Genomic DNA, 19,400 nt, shown 5'->3' with positions numbered 1-19,400 from the left:
TGTACCTTGAAAATATTCAATTCAGAGTGACCTGTGGCCATAAATTACCAGCATGAAGCTTCAGATCCTAGATTTGCAAATGTCATCAAGATCAACAAGATGCAATCTTGAAAACTGTTTGCATGGCGTGAGGACGAATTGATGCCCTTGTTCTTTCAGACAGCTGAGTTTGATGCACCAGAGTCTATGTTTCTGTCTCTGTGTAGCTGTAGATGGCCATTGTAAATAATTAAGTAGAAATTTGTTACCCTTTTGTCAAATGTATTTCTGATGTTGCTCTTCCTAGCTTCCATTAAGAAATCCCTTGATTAAATTTTAAAGTCTTAAACAATTTGAGAGTCTGAGAGCATTGGATGCAAACTACAATTTAAATGTTTTGCAGAGGAAAGTCATATTCTCTCTGGGAGTAGAGAAAATACTATCAGGTATTTAGTATGCAGCTCCATGATTTGCTTTTAAGACATGATATTAGAGATTTGATTACCAGCCCTGTAGCTACTCCTTGTAGGTCATTTATTTTCCCAACTATTATCTTGTAGATGTTTAGGATATGTTGCTTGAAATATTCTAAAAATATTTTAAGATAAGAAAAATATGTTTGTAACTAGAAATTTAAACTTAGTTACTCCAACTCTCACATGCTATAACAGAAATAAAATATTGAACAAATGCTTATTTTTGTGACTTCCAATTCATACTTCATTTTATATTCTATTTATAGTACTTTCAAAAAATTTCTAGAAAACAACACAAAACATGGAGTAAAACAAAGTGAAATACAATTTTCCTAAGCTCTGCTTTGGGAAATATGCAAAGCTTTTTACATTCTTACTCATATTCTTCCTGAAATACATTAATTTAAAACTGATTATTATGAGTAAGTAGCATTTACAATAGAGGTGCACCATACCAATGTTATTATGTATATCTTGGAAAACAGCCTTTAAATAAAGAACATATTTAATTCAAAAAATAAAGTATCACATGTAATTTTCTAGTGTGTTTGACAAAGAAACATCACATTTTGTATTGTGAACTGCTATTCCACAGTGACATCATTAAAATTTTCTGTGGATATTTCACTTTCTTTTATGTAGGTGAATGCTAACATTCTTTGTTCCTTTTCTCTGAACATCAATTCTTCTTTGCTTCAAAAATGAATCAAAATGAAAAATTTAGATATTTATAGTATTTGTGACTATTCTCCTTAGGGATTTCATTTTCATGGTGATCCAATCCCTTAATTATTCATCTCCTATTTTGAACTCCTATTTAGTCATTATATTTACTTAGTTTATACAAGTATGTCTCTTCCATTTGGGAATAAGAATTAAAAATCTTGTGATTTACTTTTTATTTAGAAATTTTCTCTGGTTTTGAATATGTTGCATATTATTAACCCTTGACTCTGAATAGAAAGTACTAAAAAATGAAAATTGTGCTACATTGCCCATTCTGCACTTGTCCCCAACCGACTTTCAAACTTTCATGAATTCCGAAGAGTTCATATTCGTGTGCCATTATTTATATTTTTTATGCCTTGGTGTCCACCAGGCTTTGCCTGCTGAAATGGCTATGCAAACCAAGTTTAAATATATGAGTTGCTGATCTATAGATAGTGGCCATAGCCAACCGCCTCTTTTTCTACTACCTCTCTTTAGGGGAACACTCCTCAGACTGCTTTTGTTTCCAGCCCCTTCTGGAATCCGGCCCTCAGGAATGTTCTCTGGTAGTGTCCTCTTATAAAAGAGAAAGAGGCAGGTAGGATAGTCTCAGGATTGTACATGGAACCATTTTATCACATCAATGATATTGACTGTTTCTTCACTTAAAAAATGGTAATGGTAGTTTGTTCATTGCAGAGGACCGAGATTATATTTGTAAATTACCATGATTCTGCTAAATAGCAGGCTATCTATAGTTAACATCTTTTGCTTCACCTATTTTTAATTTTTTCATGTTAATGTGATATTAATATAAAAAGAACAGATTCAATGTAGTTAGTAGAAACAATTCCAAGAGTACATACTGTTCTCATTCTCTTCTCTCTCCCATCCTTCCTCCCTCCCTCCTTAGTTCCTTGTTCCTTCCGTTCTTTCTCCCTCTCTCGCCTTTCCTCCCTTCTTTGCTTCCTTTTTTCCCTTCTCTTTTCCTTTTTTTCTCTCCTTCTCTCCTCTCCTCTCCTCTCCTCTCCTCTCCTCTCCTCTCCTCTCCTCTCCTCTCCTCTCCTCCTCTTTCTTCTTTTAGTTTTCAAAAGCATCCTCACATGTGGATAGACTTCTTTAAAAGGGCAAAAAATACAAAGATATCTGTGTCCTATATGAATGATCACCAAAGGGTGGTCTCACTAGAGGAAGACTTTAAAAATGAAGTGAACAGAATGGTGACTGGAACTTGTATCCGTGTATCATGTGAATACAAACTGGTGTCAGTCAGCCTCTTTCTCCATCCACCTCTGCCATCACACAATGGGCTTACGAATAAAATAGCCATGGTGACATGAAAATAGATTATATGGGGGCCGGTGCCATGGTGCAGTAGGTGACGCTGGCATCCCATATGGGCACTGGTTCTAGTCCCGGTTGTTCCTCTTCCAGTCCAGCTCTCTGCTATGGACTGGGAAAGCAACAGAAGATGGCCCAAGACCTTGGGCCCCTGCACCCACATGGGAGACCAGGAAGAAGCACCTGGCTCTGGCTTCAGATTGGCACAGCTCTGGCTGTTGCGGCCAACTGGGTAGTGAATCAAAGAACAGAAGACCTCTCACTGTCTATAAATCTACCTCCCAAATAAATAAATAAAAAAGTAGATTATATGTGGACTCTCAAACATGGAATTCATTTGCTCCACCTATTGAAATCCTAGTCCCAGATTTTTGCATGTGAGGGGTATTATAGTTTTCACTTGATCATGAAGTATCAATTTTAAAAATTTGGGGGAGGAAAGTAGTATGTTGAATTTGGCTTTATAACATTAAAATCAAAAACTTTGAGGAGGAGAACTTTAAACTCTACTGATGTGTGGGTCACACCTCTGCAGACTCTAATTTAATTCCCTTAGATCCCAGTCTGGACACTTGGAAATTCAGAAGCTCCCTGGATGATTCTAGTGTGCATCCAATATAGAAAACCAATGGTGTAGTGTGCAATACATTTCTGGTGTTTTTTTTTTTAATTTTTATTAACTGATGCTTAAAATTTATTTATGAGTTACTATGTGATGTTTCTATATATGCTTACAGTGAATGACATCCAATTAAGAAAAATAAATTTATCTGCTAAAAATTTCACATTTCTTTTTTTCTTTTAAATATATATTTTAAATATTTACCATGCAGTCAAATGCGCAAACAATAATAATATACATGCTGTCCATTTTTAAGAAACAGGATACTACAGATAAAGGTAATGCCTTCTGAGTAGAAAAGCATCTCCCCAGTTTTGTTCTTCTCCCTTTCCCAGGAAACTGTTGATACAAATTTTATGTTTACTTTTTTCTGTGCACATTTTTTTTACTTTGATCACATGTGTGAGTATTTCCAAAACATGCCCAATATTCTTGCATTTTTAAAAACTTTAATATAAATGTAATTTGTTCTGTATGTATTCTTCTGCAACAAAATTTTCATGCAATAGTTTGCTTTTTTATTACTTTTTGAAAATTTTATTCCAAAAGAAAACTTTTATTTAAGGAATAAAATCTTCACTCATTTCATAAATACAACTGTAGGAACATAGTGATGTTTCCACCATACCTGACTTCCCACAACACTCCCACCGTTCTTCCTTCTCCTTATCCTATTCCCAGTCTTATTTTTAAATGAGATCTATTTTGAATTAACTTTATACACAGAAGTTTAATGCTATACTAAGTAGAGTTCAGCAAATTATATGAAAGAATAAAACTGCTCCTCAAGAGTTGAGACAAGGGATGTTCAAACGTCAATGCATCTCTAAGTTAATTTAATTTATTTTTTTTTTTAGAAACTTGGTTAACTTTAAAGATGCTAGAATGATACAGCTTTTGTGAGCACTTAGACATAACTATAACTTCTGAGACATAAGAATATCCTCCACTTAATACACTAAACAAAGTAAATCTTTTTTTTTTTATTTTTTTATTTTTTGACAGGCAGAGTGGACAGTGAGAGAGAGAGACAGAGAGAAAGGTCTTCCTTTGCCGTTGGTTCACCCTCCAATGGCCGCTGCGGCCGGCGCGCTGCGGCCGGCGCACCGCGCTGATCCGATGGCAGGAGCCAGGAGCCAGGTGCTTTTCCTGGTCTCCCATGGGGTGCAGGGTCCAAGCACCTGGGCCATCCTCCACTGCACTCCCTGGCCACAGCAGGGAGCTGGCCTGGAAGAGGGGCAACCGGGACAGAATCCGGCGCCCCGACCGGGACTAGAACCTGGTGTGCCGGCGCCGCTAGGCGGAGGATTAGCCTAGTGAGCCGCGGCGCCGGCCTCAAAGTAAATCTTTGAGAACAAGTTTTACTGTTAACTCCCATAATACAACTCTGAGGACAGAGGTCCTGCATGGGAAGATAATGCACAGTGATTCTTGTTGTTAATTTAACAATTAACACTCTTATGTATGACCTCAGTGATAACCCGAGGCTCTTGACATGTGCTGCTTAGGCTAAGGAAGCCTTCTGAATCCACAAAATCCATCAGTATTTAGACAAGGCAATAAGCAAAGTGGAAGTTTGACATTTCTTACTGGTGAAAACATCCGAAACACTATCATCTTTTTCAGAACTGTACAGCATGTAATCTACCAAGAGCTCCATGAAACACAAAGTGCTGCAGAAATACTCTAGCAAGAAGTTAGCAGCTTCGCGGGTATGTTTGGAAATGTTTTATTTAGTTTGGTTTTTACAGTAACTGATATTGTTATTGGTGGAGCCAGGGATGGAAACAATCTCTATTGTAAGACAGAGTCACTGGGGCCAGCGCTGAGGAAGCTAAGCCTCCGCCTGCAGTGCAGGCATCCCATATGGGCTCTCGTTTCTGTCCCATCAGTTCCTCTTCTTATCCAACTCTTAGCTTATGGCCTGGGAAAGCAGTGGAAGATGGCCCAAGTGCTTGGACCCCTGCAACCATATGAGAGACCTGGAAAAACTCCTGGCTCCTGGCTTTGGATGGGCTTAGCTGCAGCCATTGCGGCCATTTAGGGAATGAACCAGCTGATGGAAACCATTCTCTCTGTCTCTCCCTTTATCTCTCTTTCTCTGTAACTCCACCTGTCAAATAATAAATAATTTTTTTTTTTTTTTTGACAGGCAGAGTGGACAGTGAGAGAGAGAGACAGAGAGAAAGGTCTTCCTTTGCCGTTGGTTCACCCTCCACTGGCTGCCGCGGCTGGCGCACTGCAGCTGGCGCACCACTTGATCCGATGGTAGGAGCCAGGTGCTTCTCCTGGTCTCCCACGGGGTGCAGGGCCCAAGGACTTGAGCCATCCTCCAGTGCACTCCCTGGCCACAGCAGAGAGCTGGCCTGGTAGAGGGGCAACTGGGACAGAATCCGGCGCCCCGACCGGGACTAGAATCCGGTGTGCTGGCACTGCAAGGCAGAGGATTAGCCTAGTGAGCCGCGGCGCCGGCCCATAAATAAAATTTTAAAAAAAGATAATCATTGCCCTTCATTCATGGCCAATAATGCCCCTGTTCTCAAAAGACACTGAGAATGCAAGGGAATATTTTCCACTATTCCCTCCCTACCTTCTTTGCTTCCTTCCACCCATTTTTCTGTTTCTTTTAACTTTTTTTCTTTCCTTTATACTTGTTTTCATTTTAACTATCCTTTATGTTATTCAAGAAAATAAGAGTTTGAACTTGCCTGTGTCCTCTGGAGACAGACTTGGATAACTGACAGAAGACCGGGAAGGGCTGTGATAGCTGGAGCATGGGGTAGATATTTTGTCCATGCTGTGCTGAAAGCACTCCTATAACAATACTGATTGGTAAGTATCTTCTGTTTTCACTGCTTGCCATCCTTACCCCAAGATAATTTAAGAAATCCACTAATGTGATTTGTATTTTTCTTCCATTGATTATACAATGTTCCAAAGCCACCTTTGAGTCCTGAAACAGCAGAAATAATTAGTAGCTGTGGAACACCTATTGGGTGCATGCCTAACACCATATAGTAGACCACTGCGTGAATCTTTAATAATTCTGCTACAGCAGACTTCAATGGAAAACAGTCAATGAACACTTTATATATTAGGTTGGAAATTCATCTTTTCAAGCAACAGACAAGATTTAATTCTAATTTACTGTTTTTTTTTTTTTTTAATGATATGGTTGGATTTACAAGGACTTATTCTCACTTATCTCTGTCTCTTTCCCTTGGTTCTCAAAAATCTTAGGTGACTGTAATTGACAAATGAGAAACAGCTGCAATTTCCTTTGACCTCATATTTAACTAGATTGAAAGAACACCAATGCCAATGTGTAACACTTGATTTTAGGCTATAGCATTGTTCAGTGTTCATTTGAACTTCCGTTTCAGAGTCTGATCACAAAGCATATGTCAAGCTTATGGTTTATAAAATCTTGTCTTCATACATAGGTAGATAGGAAACATGCAGACACACTAAATGTTAAAAAGCACAGGAGGGCCGGGGCCGCAGCTCACTAGGCTAATCCTCCGCCTGCGGTGCCGGCACCCCAGGTTCTAGTCCCAATTGGGGCGCTTGATTCTGTCCCGGTGGACCCTCTTCCAGGCCAGCTCTCTGCTATGGCCAGGGAGTGCAGTGGAGGATGGCCCAAGTGCTTGGGCCCTGCACCCCATGGGAGACCAGGAAAAGCACCTGGCTCCTGGCTCCTGGCTTCGGATCAGCATGGTGCGCCGGCCGCAGCGCGCCAGCCGCGGTGGCCATTGTGGGGTGAACCAACGGCAAAGGAAGACCTTTCTCTCTGTCTCTCTCTCTCGCTGTCCACTCTGCCTGTCAAAAAATAAAAAAAAAAAAAACCTAGAAGAAATAAGTGAATTGAATTTGAATAGTATATTTTAGGCTCAATATTCACAAATTATTTTAACATGTAATCAATTTAAAATTTTTGATAAAATCATGTATATATTTTTGAGGCTAAGTCTTCAATATCCAGTATGTGTTTTTTTAAATATTAATTTATTTATATGAAAGTCAGAGTTACATAGAGAGAAAAAGAGGCAGAGAGGGAGAGAGAGGTCTTCCATCCGCTGGTTCATTCCCCAGATGGCCGCAATGGCTGGAGCTGTGCCAATCCAAAGGCAGGAGCCAGGAGCTTCCTCCAGGTCTTCCCATGTGGATGCAGGGGTCTAAGGACTTGGGCCATCTTTCACTGCTTTCCCAGGCCACAGCAGAGAGTTGGATGGGAAGTGGAGCAGCCAGGTCTCAAACTGGTGCCCATATGGGATGCCAGCACTGCAGGCATTGGCTTTATCCGCTATGCCACAGCGCCAGCCCCCACTAGACTAATCCTCCCCTGGTTCTAGTCCTGGTTGGGGTGCCAGATTCTGTCCCGGTTGCTCCTCTTCCAGTCCAGCTCTCTGCTGTGGCCCGGGAGTGCAGTGGAGGATAGCCCAAGTACTTGGGCCCTGCACCAGGAGGAAGCACCTGGCTCCTGGCTTCTGATCTGCGTAGCCCGCCGGCTGTAGCAGCCATTTGGGGTGGTGAACCAATGGAAGGAAAACCTTCCTCTCTGTCTCTCTCTCTCTTACTGTCTAACTCTGCCTGTCCAAAGGGAAAAAAAAAAAAAAAAAGGCACAGAAGTCACATTATTAAACTATTTTCTACCATAGGATTTTCAGTTTGCTTTATTCCATTTAACTCTTACTGTTCTAAAATCAATTATTGAAATGCGAAACATTGATTTGGAAGGTGCAAGTAATGGGTATTAGGTTGATAAACAAGTTAATGACCTATGTCTTGCAGGTCATGATTTTTTATAAATACTATCGTTAACATCACGGGGTGAGGCCGGCATTGTGTCACAGCAGGTTAAGCTTCCATTTGTGATTCCACCATTCCAAATTGGAGCACCAGATTGAGCCCAGGCTGCTCCACTTTTGATCTAGCTCCCTGCTAAATCTCTTGAAAAGGTAGCCGAAGACTTCTCAATTACACCCATGTGGAAAAGCAGTTGGAGTTCTGGGTCCTGGCTTCAGGCTAGCCTAGTTCCAACCATCATGACCATTTGGGAAGTGTACCAATGTATGGAAGATATCTTTCTATCTTTCCCTCTCTCCCTGTCACTTTGTCTTTAAAATAAATCCCCAAATCTTTTTAATAAAAAGATTTGGGTATAAATTAATGACAATCTATATTTCCCACAATTTGAGTATTTTTTATAAATGATGAAAGAAATAACATTGAAAAACCTAGAAACTAGTAGCTCAAAATTTAAACTGATTCAATGCTTCTGTTTCCTTATTGCACTCTTTAATTCATATAGAAATACACTATTGCAAGTGCAAAAGCGTGTTTTTGAACATTGCTATTGAAAAGGTCTCAATCTTCTTCATTTTTAATGGAAAGAGTTGAGTTGATTTGCTTTTTTTTGCAATGGAATTCCATACCAAGAAACCTAGGACATACAGAGAAGAGTAAAGATCTTGTATATACTTCTTTTGATTTTATAATTGTTAATTTAAGTACTATGTTCAATAAAATACTAAATCTCCTAAAGGTGAGTGTCTTTATCAACTTCCTTCTATATAAAATTTTGATTCACTGTTTAAAATCTAAGGTACAAGACATTGTGATGTATCTGAATATTTCTTCTAAAAATGTACAATCAATATTTTTATGAGTCTATGGACTTTAATAGTCATATAAATATTTATCAAATATGTATTTATTAATTTTAAAGGCAGAGCAACAGAAAGAAGAGATCAGGGAGGAGAAAGAAAGAAATACACAAACACACACAGAAAGAGAATTAGAGATCTTCAATCTACTGGTTCATTCTTCAAATGGAGGCAACAGTCTAAATCCAGGAACTCCACCCTGATTTCAGTCATATAAGTGTTTAACCATAGAAACCTGTTCACCTGCCCAGAATGTATACTATCCTTTCTGACTTAGGCATTTTCCCTTTCTAAGCAGTTTTCACATTTATTTTTTTGAAGCAATTACTCTTACCTGTGGTAAAGAGATGAATCTATGGAACTTTGAGGGGATGTAAGGAAAAAAAGGGTATCCAATTGTTCAAGTGTGAAAAGATTAACTAAAAATTAATTATGTCCTGTGCTGTACTGTTTATGTTTTATTGGTTAGATAATATCACCTTACATCTGATTATAGATAAGATTTTTTAAAAAAAACCTATATATCAATTAAAAATTCAAATGAAATAATTGGGTGAAATGTGAAATTATGTTAAAATACAGTGTACTATTCCAGTTACTTCCTAAAGTTCTGAAAATAAAAATATAAATATGATTATATTGAGTATTCATATTATAGACTTTATTACAGTCATGATGTATATAACATGGTTTGATTCTATGTGAGAGAGAAGATATCATGCTAGTGACTAGGAAAATATTTACATTTTTATTAACCCCCATCAGCTGTGGTTTAAATTAAATTATTATTGTGATTTGCTAATATGTTTTAATCTCTAAACACTTCTAAAAATAGTATACATCTCAGTAGGTTATTAAGACTTAAATTGAACCTAAATTGATGAGATATGTTACATATCTTGATAGAATCAAATATCATTATGGTATTCTTATTTCACACTAACATGCAATCTAAGGATAAAATTCTTAACTCTAACACTGAGTTGAGGAATAGATATTTATGTGTAACAATATCCTGAGGGGTTTTTACACTGTTTATGCACCACATCTTAGGGAGCACTTGGAATCCAAATCTTGAAAACAACATTTACATTTGTCCCAAAAAACATGATATTCATTTGATACCATCCTTCCTTCTGTTATACAGTATTTAACAAATTCAAAAGTATAGAAGATATTCAGGTAAAATTCTGGGTAGATGGAAAATTAGATGGCATGCTATAAAACAATGCAATGTGTGTTGTGAATACTTCTGTTTAAAATATCCCCCTTCCCCACATTTCCCACCCAAATACCTTCTTACTGACAGTATATCCATTTATATGGCTCCAAATTATTTCTCTTTCTAAAAATTTGTCTGGGGCCGTATATATGTCACTTAGCAAGACAACAGCCCTTAGGTATGCTTAAATTTGTACAGCATCAACAAGAAATTAATGCAATGCTTTTTAGGTCATTATAAGAGCTTTGATTTTGAAAAGGTTTCTTCCAGTTCCTTCTGGGAATTACCAGGATGTGCCTTACAGGTATGAAGGACAAATCCTTGAACCTGCTGAATGATTTCCATCATCATCTTCCTTTTCTGCTTAGCCCACTGTTTTCTTTCTGGTCTCTACTGCTGACTCTAAACCCTTTAACGTGGTCTTAAATCATTACATACTATCTTATCCACAAATGAAAGTCATACCTAGACCTATGAAGGACCTTACTGCTCCAAACTGCCACACTCAATTGTATTATTCCCCCAAGTTGTTGCTTAAATACTTACATTACTTATTTTGAGTAGCATTAATTTAGTTCATATTTGTGTGTCAATGGAAGAAAAATTAGATGACATCACTCTAAAAGCAGAATACAAATAATTTTTTTCAATAAAAGTTTTTAGCATCCAGTATTTTTCTTTTGGTCTTAATACAGATTATTTTCCAGTAAACTTATGATAGACTCACTTTACAATATCCCTGCTCTTCCCAGATTTATCTGTATCCCATTAAAGGAATCCACTGCTGCACATCTCCTCGACTCTCAGCAGGCCCACAAATCTACACATATTTAAACATATACACTACAGTTTTCTACTTTCTCCAGTTAACCTAAAACTTAATTTTATTTGTTCATAACCTGAAACTTAGTTTTATAATCATCAAAAATTCAACATTAGCAATTTTGATATTTACAGAGATTCTTTCACATACAAATGCCATAATTTCTTACTACTTGACATTTTCTTTAGTTAATTTTTACTATAAACAATCCGGAAATGAGTCCATTCATAAGAATTTATTACCATTTGGAAGTATATGATTCCAGATGTTGAAGTGGGTCAAGGAATATGGATATTTTTAAGGCATTAGGCAAACAGCCAACATTAGACCAGGCTGAAGCCAGAAGTCAAGAACTCCATATGAGTCTACCTCTTGGGTAGCAGGATTCCAAACATTTGGGCCATCACGTGCTGCCTCATCGGCTCTTTAACAGGAAGCTGGGTTGGAAGTGTACACTAGTTGGGCCTGGCACCAGCACTTGGATATTCAGATGTGGGCTTCCCAATGGTGGTTTAATCCGCTTTGCCACAATATCTGCTTCTATGTTGAATTCTTATACAGCAGTCATTTTAACCACATGTTATACTTGCTTTAACATTGCTTCTGGATTGATATTACTGTGTATACTTGTTCTTTTAATTTTATGTAGTTATATTTATATTTCTCATTTGAAATTTATCCAATTTCTGTTATGTTTATAAAACATCGTCCTAACTTGAGACCATATGGCTATTCAATGTCAGTTTTTCTCATTTTTCTTTAATGAATTCATCTGCTGCAAACTCCTTGAAATCTCATTCTTGCCTTCTATGCTACTGTCAGATTCGGGTTTTCTTCATAATTCTATTGCCCTTTTTAAATGTTTCAAGCTCTGCCTTCTTATTCAACTTTGAAAAATTCTGTTGTCACTCCTGTGATTCCTTCTTCTTTGGCCTCTATTGGCTAGATAACTCATCTACAATCCTGAGCTTAATTACTCTTTATAAAGATGCCTCAGATATGTATTTTCTATTCACATAGCTATCCATTTCAATACTGTATACAAGGGGTCTCCAAAATGTTCACAGAAAATGCATATCATGAAAAACATGCATGAATTTCAAAACTTTCTTTTAGACTTATTTATTTGAAAGTCAGAATTACAGAGAGAGAGAGAGAGAGAGGACATCCACCCTATGGCCACAAAGGAGCTGGGCCAGACAAAAACCAGGAACCAGAAGCTTCTTTAAAGTCTCCCTAAAAGTAGCAGGAGCCCAAGCATGTGGGCCATCATCTACTGCTTTTTCACAGACCATTAGCAAGGAACTGGATTGGAACTGAAGCAGCTGGGACACAAACCAGCGCCCATATGTGATGCCGGTTGGAGGCTGTGGTTTTACCAGCTATGCCACACTACCTGCCCCAGATTTAAAAACAATTTTGACCAAAATAAACATATCTTTTATTTCATCCTGTCACAAACTTTTGAAAGTACCCTAATATTTTACTGCTTGTCATATACCTGTATTGGAAGTTCCCAAATTTGTTAGATCCATAGTGTCCATCCTTCTCCCTTTGTATGAGGCCACTGAGAGCCTTGTATGAGGCTCTTTAATTCCTTTTAAAGAAATTGGTATACACTCTTTTATTCTATCTATTAAAATTATTGCATACAATTCCTCTTTTACAAACATTTTCCTACCTGCCAAGCCTTTAGCCCTTCACCGGGCTAAAAATATTTCTAATTTCTAAAACATACTTAGGTATTTCAAATCTCTTTTAAGTTGCAGTCATCTTACTACTTGGAATCAATTTATTCTCATGACACACCCCAAGGCCAATCTAGGCTGTGGAAAATCCCCTCATTTGCGCTCAAATCATACCATGCACATTGTTTTTTATTTATTTCTTAGCATGTGCCAAATGTTATTAATTTTATTTTATTTCTTGTCTATCATTCAGCATAAGGAATGTTTCTCAACCAAAGACTCATCTTATTTTCTTTTATTTCCCAGTGCCCAACCTAGTGATAGGTATAGAATACCATAGACATTAGTTGAATTAAACTGAATTGAAAGTGTACAGAAGCCTATTAATACAATTACCATACTTTCTCCAGTAAGTCTTCAAATCCTGAGCCAGAATTAAATAAAAAAGATAATGGGATTACCCAAGTTTGGCCATTAGTAAATGTGCATAAGTGATGCTCGAAGAGCAGTATCTCTTAGTGTGAATACATTATGGATTTGGGTTATACAAGATAGCAAGATATTCTAGAATTATGCTAAAATTATGATAATGACTGGGGAGTGAAAGATAAGTAAATATCAGAATTGGGACAAATAGTAAAGGACCTTGGAGTTAACAACGGCTGTTTTACTAGAAAAAATATATGAAATTTTTAGGTTTGAAATGATGATTTTACTAGGTCACATATCTTTTCATTTAAATAATTGAGTGCAGTATTTCCTAAATGAAAGTGCATATTAAATAACCAATAAGGACAATTTGTGAAGACCAACATATTTAATATCCATGGAATTATGGCACTTTGAACCTTAAACAAGGCTCTCTGAAAAAAAAACTTTTGAACATTAAGAAGTACTTTCTTTCATCTTCCTGTTCCTACATTCTGAGCAGCAGAGTTTTCTGATTAGTCTTGTTTGGAAGCATCTAGAAAATGCCAGCATGGATTTTTTATAGTACATGTTGACCTTGAGTGAAAAAAATCCTAGAATAGACATTGAGGAAGTGGTGATAGCAATCTTTGTTATGAAACTATAATTGGTACCATAATTGCATCCCCCTCTTTGGTAATAGCATTTTAAGTTTCATGTGGTATCACAGAATACTTTAATGGACAAGGCAGATATAGAGAATGGGAATATTTGCAAAAGCAGAAAGGAAGTCTGGGGTCAAAGGCTTCCTCTGACCTAAGAGGGGTGATATATGGAGAGGTGGATATGATTCAGAACTGAGAGAAGTGCACATTGACAAGTGTTGGGTTTTTCTAGAGAAAAGACACTGTGAAAATGAAGTGTAATGATTTAAACTTTACCAGAGAATGAAGAGACATTGCCACCTGCCGAGTGAGACCATCAGGGCCAATATTGAAAACAGGAAATGTGGAAACATGGGAAGATCTGCAATAAGGAAGAAAAAGAGAGAGACACATAAAAGAGTGAAAGAAAATTATTGATGAAGAAAACTAAAGAACCAATTATGATTTGATAGCTATTATTATTATTATCAAGTTCCTATGATTTTGTTCAAAAATGATTTAGATTCCAGTGAGAGAGAATATTTAACAGGCTGCAAAGGGCAAGGAGGGAAGGCAAGAGAAATATTTCAAGGTGCAATTGATAATGCAAAAACTTAAGAATAACTATATAAGATGTACAGTGTTGTTTATGAATACTATAGATCAACAAGAGTTATGGCATAATTGCTGGCTTTCTTCCATTGTGATCTATTCTAGTGGAAGTCTATTGTATCCTAAAGAAAGAATGTGTATTGCTTCTTACATTTTTAGCTATTCAAATGCAGTTATGCCTGTTAATTCCTGATGATTTTTATTATTATTATTTGAGGGAGGAGGTAGGGTGATAAAAAGAGATACAGGAACAAAGCGGGAGACAGAGACAGAGACAGAGTAGGGGCTGGGCCAAACTGAAGCGAGGAGCCACAAATCACTCAATCTGTGACTTCCAAATGAGTAGCAGGGACCTTGAAATCTGCTCTCTCCCAGACTTGCATTAGCACAAGGTTGGAATAGGAAGCTGAGGCATGACTGGATTGCATGCACTGAATGCTGGCCTCTCAAACAGTGACAACCACTACATCCCATGTCTACCTACTATGGGTAAATATTATGAATCAGATATCAGTTTTAAGTAACTGTAGGTAGAAAAAGTGAACTCAGCCTCATGTTATGAAACTATTAGAAATGTCACAAAAATATTATGCAGAGCATGGGTGAGAATACAGGGACTGTGAACTTCATAGGATGAATTAGAACTGAAGTTCGTAAATAGCAAACTTTTGAAATCATTGATTTCTTTTTTTCTTTCATAGTGCTTGCTGTTAAAGGAAAGAAGCAAAAGTGTATGTTATCACTAATGGGACTGGTGTCAACATAAAGATGCTAACTCTATATAAAACAGATGCAGTCTGATGGTTAAGGACAAGTATGTATGGATCTCTTGATTTACCCCTGTTGGAGAAGTAGATTTCTAGCAATGAGTTAGAACTCCATATGAAGTAAATCATTATTTAACACCGAAGAACTGAGTAATATTCTATACATAGTAACTGATAGTATCCTTGAGAATGACCACCCTCTTCCTCAGTGTTGTTTTAGTGCCCACGTAAATTAAACAAAAACCAAAATTTCTGTTTAGTGATCTCATGGGTTTTCAAAGGAAAAATAGAAATTATATTTATTTAGCAGTAGACTATGTGTCCATAGCTTTGAAGTCCTCTTTATACACTCACTAGCTGAATATTTGTTCACATTCCACCTGTGTTTCTAATTTATAACTTTCTTTTACAAAATGCGGACTTTAAGCCTTAGAACAAAATGCCTTCACTCATATTACATAAATGTGAATGCAAATCTCCATAGTGTATTTTAAGAACTGCTGTGAACTATTTTGGGAGTTATTATTTTCTTAAATGTCTATATTTTGACTCTATCCTATTAAGAATAAATATCCATTTTATAAATATGTGTACACACAAGAAGTTTGATGAGAAATATATAAAATTACAGTTCTTAAAATGCACTATGGATATTTATTCCTGGTTGCTGCTCTTCCAGTCGAGCTCTCTGCTGTGGCCTGGGAAGGTAGTGGAAGATGGCCCAGATCCTTGGGCCCTGCATCTGCATGGCAGACCAGGAGGAAGCACCTGGCTCCTGGCTTCAGATCAACCCAGCGCGCTGGCCGTGGCGGCCATTTGGGGGGGGGGGGCAGTAAACCAATGGAAGGAAGACCTTTCTCTGTGTCTCTCTCTCTTACTGTCTAACTCTGCCTGTCCAAAAAAAATATATGTATACATATATATGTGCATATATATGTGTGTGTGTGTGTGTATATATATATATATATATATAAAATCAGTGTTGTGTTAAGTCTTTTAAGATATTTTTATAGTAGAAAAGACAGTGAAGGGCCTGCATCATGACACTGTTTATACTGCCACCTAGAATACCAGCATTCCATAATGGAGTGCCAGTTGAATTCTACTTCCTCCACTTCTGATTCAGCTCTCTTCTAATGTGTCACAGAAAGCAGTGGAAAATGCTCCCGTGCTTGGACCCCAACAACCCTTGTTGGGGATCAGGATGGAGTTCTTGGCTCCTGGTTTCCTCCTGACCTAACACAACGCAGGTTGTTGCGGTCACCTGGGGAGTGAACTAGTGGATTGAAGATTTCTCTCTGTCTCTCCTTCTCTCTCCACCACTCTGCCTTTCAAATTTGTAAGTAAATATTTATTTTAAAAAAGACAATGGAATTTAGGCCAGTAAAATTATGCCTGACAACTAGAGGCATTTTTAAGGATTTGAAATTTGAGGAGGAGAGTATTTAAAATAATGTTGTCCTTTCCCAGTAAATAAACTATTTCACATTGAAAGACTAAGCAACATTTCTAAACTAATGATGCAGGAAAATTCTTGGCCTTTTTTTCTTTTTTTCTTCCTTCATTCCTTTCTTTCCTTTGAATAAAAAGATTTTAAAAGTGATGAGCTGAATTTATCTCTCAGGGTACAATTTAAAAATGAGAAAGCCTTTGATTCCTCTGTTTTTCTTTCTCTTTTATACAATTTCAGCAGCAGTGAATACAGACATTTTGGAGAAATGTTAATGATAATGATTTCATTTTTAAAGGATGAAAATTTGCCATGTTATTGAAGATTTTTAAAGTTGATTGTATTATCCTGCTTATTCTCCCACTAAGACTTGAAGAGAAGCACTTAGTGGGGGCAGCCCCTTATGATGCTCTGTGAATTTCTGGTTACCAGGGCGACAGATTATGGGTCATTTTCTCCTACTGCCACAGAAACAAGGCTACAACAAACATAAATTGCCTATAATTTTCTCATTCTCTTAATTTGCATTCACACAGGAACAGAAATGTTTAAAGGCAGGTGTGATTCATATCACTTTACAGAATTATTAAGGCTAAAATCACTATGATCTTTAAATGTAAACTCATTTTAAAATAGAAAGAAAGTGAAATGATTAATTGAAAGTTATTTTAGATATATCTTGAGGTAAGGAAAGTTAATCTGATATGTAACCTTTTAAAACAAATTTACAATTTCTTATGTTAAATAAAATTCTGCAACCTACGTTACACTTACTATTTGCTTCATATTCTTGATCTCTTCAGAAAAAAAAATAATTGTCAGGTTTTACAGAATTCAACTCACAAGACCACAAACTGTCTCTGGTATGGTGCTACTTCCTAGGAAACTATAAATTATTCTATTTTATCCTGTATTTGCCCAACAACTGGATCTTTAAAACATGTGAATTTTCAATTAGATTATTTATGCATTCATCAATTCATTCATGCAAAAACTCTATGCAAATCACCCAGATAAGTGTTTTTAATTTATAGAAAAAAAAATACACAAAGCAATTAGTGTAAAGAGCACATGATTTGAAGTTAAAGAATAGGGTTTTTAATTTAATACCATTTAATAAAATATGGACATGAAGAAGTCATTTTACCTCTTTGAGTCTCAGTTTTTCACTATAAAAATGAGGTAGTAATATTTATTCAAAACTCTTTTCTGATAGTTAAAAAAGAATTTCAGAATTTAATATTTGTGGGAGCATTTTATTGGTTAGCAAGAGTACTATTATTTCTTCGATGAAAAATGTGATTTTGCATTTTTCTTTTGACTTTGGAAAAACTAATATCCATGAAATAGAGGAAATTAAAGGAATGAATAGATGGGGGAGGGGTGAAACATGAGAGCTCATTGTCACAGGAGCGAAATGAAGGGAATAAGAGTATTGAATAAATAGCCATTGTTGAAGGCTCTAGGAGTGTAGATGGTGAAGAATATTTCACGGCTTGTAACAAGTAAAGGATCAGTAATGGACTGGTGGAACAGGTAAGGGGAGTTGAAGACACAATGAGAAAGGTCCCTGACAGATGCGACCTATAAGAAGTATGCTATGATTCAGAGAAAAGCTAGGGTATTATTATTTCTTTTTATACTTTCTCTTTATCCATGGAAGTCCCATGGATATTTACAAGAAATTAGACTACATCTCAAAAAGCAGCAGTATATAATGGAACAAAGACTTGATAATGGAAGAAAAAGGATAGGAAAGACAGCACTGAATGGGATCTAAGTCTAGATTCACAGACAAGGCATGGGATCTGTTAGTTCCCAGGATTCCTAGCATCTGTTGGAGACAGCCTTGCTTCTGTTAATAAGGAAGATTTGGATTCTCTAGAAAGTCTCAGCTCTCCCCAGGTTCAAAGATGGGCTCAGATTGTGAAAAATTCAATAAAGAAAAACAGCACTTTGTTTCTGCATGCAAGAAATATATCTTCATTGGAAATAAAATATGAGATTAACTTGTGTTTCCAGATGATGTGTGCTCCATTTAAAGCAAGGCACATAAACCTGGAAAGAAAATTTATAAAATTATGTTGCATTTGAATGCAAACAAATGGTAAAAAAAAAGACAATAGCTGAAAAATGTTGTTGTAGAATTTTAACATTTTGATAGTCCCCTTGAATAAATCACTTAAAGGAAATACCTCTTTCAGTCCTTTTCACCCCCTCTTTTTCCATTTCTTTTCTATGTATCTGATAGCAAACCATGTTAGTTGCATTTGTGTTTCTTAATACACAAAAGGTCTAAGGATTTTATTTTGAATATGCTTCTAAAGGAAGTCTGAATTTCAGTGAATTAAATAAATGTCATCGCTACAAAAATAAGGCAAATGTCAGGAGTAGGCTCCTTCTCTGAAAGAAAAGGGATACGAAATTGTCCAAAAAGACATGTTTGAAAACTGGCTTCCAAGGCTGAGGAAAACCAGGGTGTGAGTTCACTTTCCTTGGTGATATTTAAGTATTCTGTATTTACTTCCTGCATCTTTCTCTTTTTTGTTTTGTAGTTCTGATTAAATATGTTATGAACTGATATTGTGTTAATTATCCATTCCTTGTTTCAGTTACTGGGCTAAACCCTAATAAATGGGATGTAATAGAGATAATAGGGCAATAAGAACAAGGAGATTCCTAAAATAAATAGTAATCTCATTTATATCCTTTGATAAGTACTTAAGTCTCAGATCAAGTGTATAAACATTTTGGTTTCTTTTTTTAATTCAGTGGGATTTAGATAAATATATCTGGAAGTTAAATATCTCATAAGGAAAGTATTGACATTTTAACAATACATAAATCTGCTTGTTAATATGGTACAGACAACTAAATAAAATATTGCTTTAACCATGGCATGGTGGACCGTTTGATACCTTAAGCAAAGTGTAAATATTTAGCTTCTGAATAAGCAATTTTACATGCAAAAGATATATTATTTAGGTCTAGGTA

At 36.5% G+C, this 19,400-nt stretch overlaps 1 long non-coding RNA gene across 3 annotated transcripts in view; it reads right to left on the bottom strand.

Annotated features, from left to right (window-relative positions):
- LOC127492016 (uncharacterized) overlaps positions 1-18,503 on the bottom strand; it is a 50,119-nt gene extending 31,616 nt beyond the window's left edge. For all 3 annotated transcript variants that reach the window (XR_011378637.1, XR_011378638.1, XR_011378639.1), the window contains exon 1: positions 13,875-18,503. This is a non-coding gene — a long non-coding RNA (uncharacterized lncRNA). The remainder of the gene's footprint in view (positions 1-13,874) is intronic.
- Positions 18,504-19,400: the final 897 nt, after the last annotated feature.

The sequence above is a fragment of the Oryctolagus cuniculus genome, chromosome 9, assembly GCF_964237555.1.
Source record: "Oryctolagus cuniculus chromosome 9, mOryCun1.1, whole genome shotgun sequence".
Classification (NCBI taxonomy): Eukaryota; Metazoa; Chordata; class Mammalia; order Lagomorpha; family Leporidae; genus Oryctolagus; species Oryctolagus cuniculus.
Note: the sequence above shows the minus strand (reverse complement) of the source record. Positions and strands in the feature narration are given on the sequence as shown.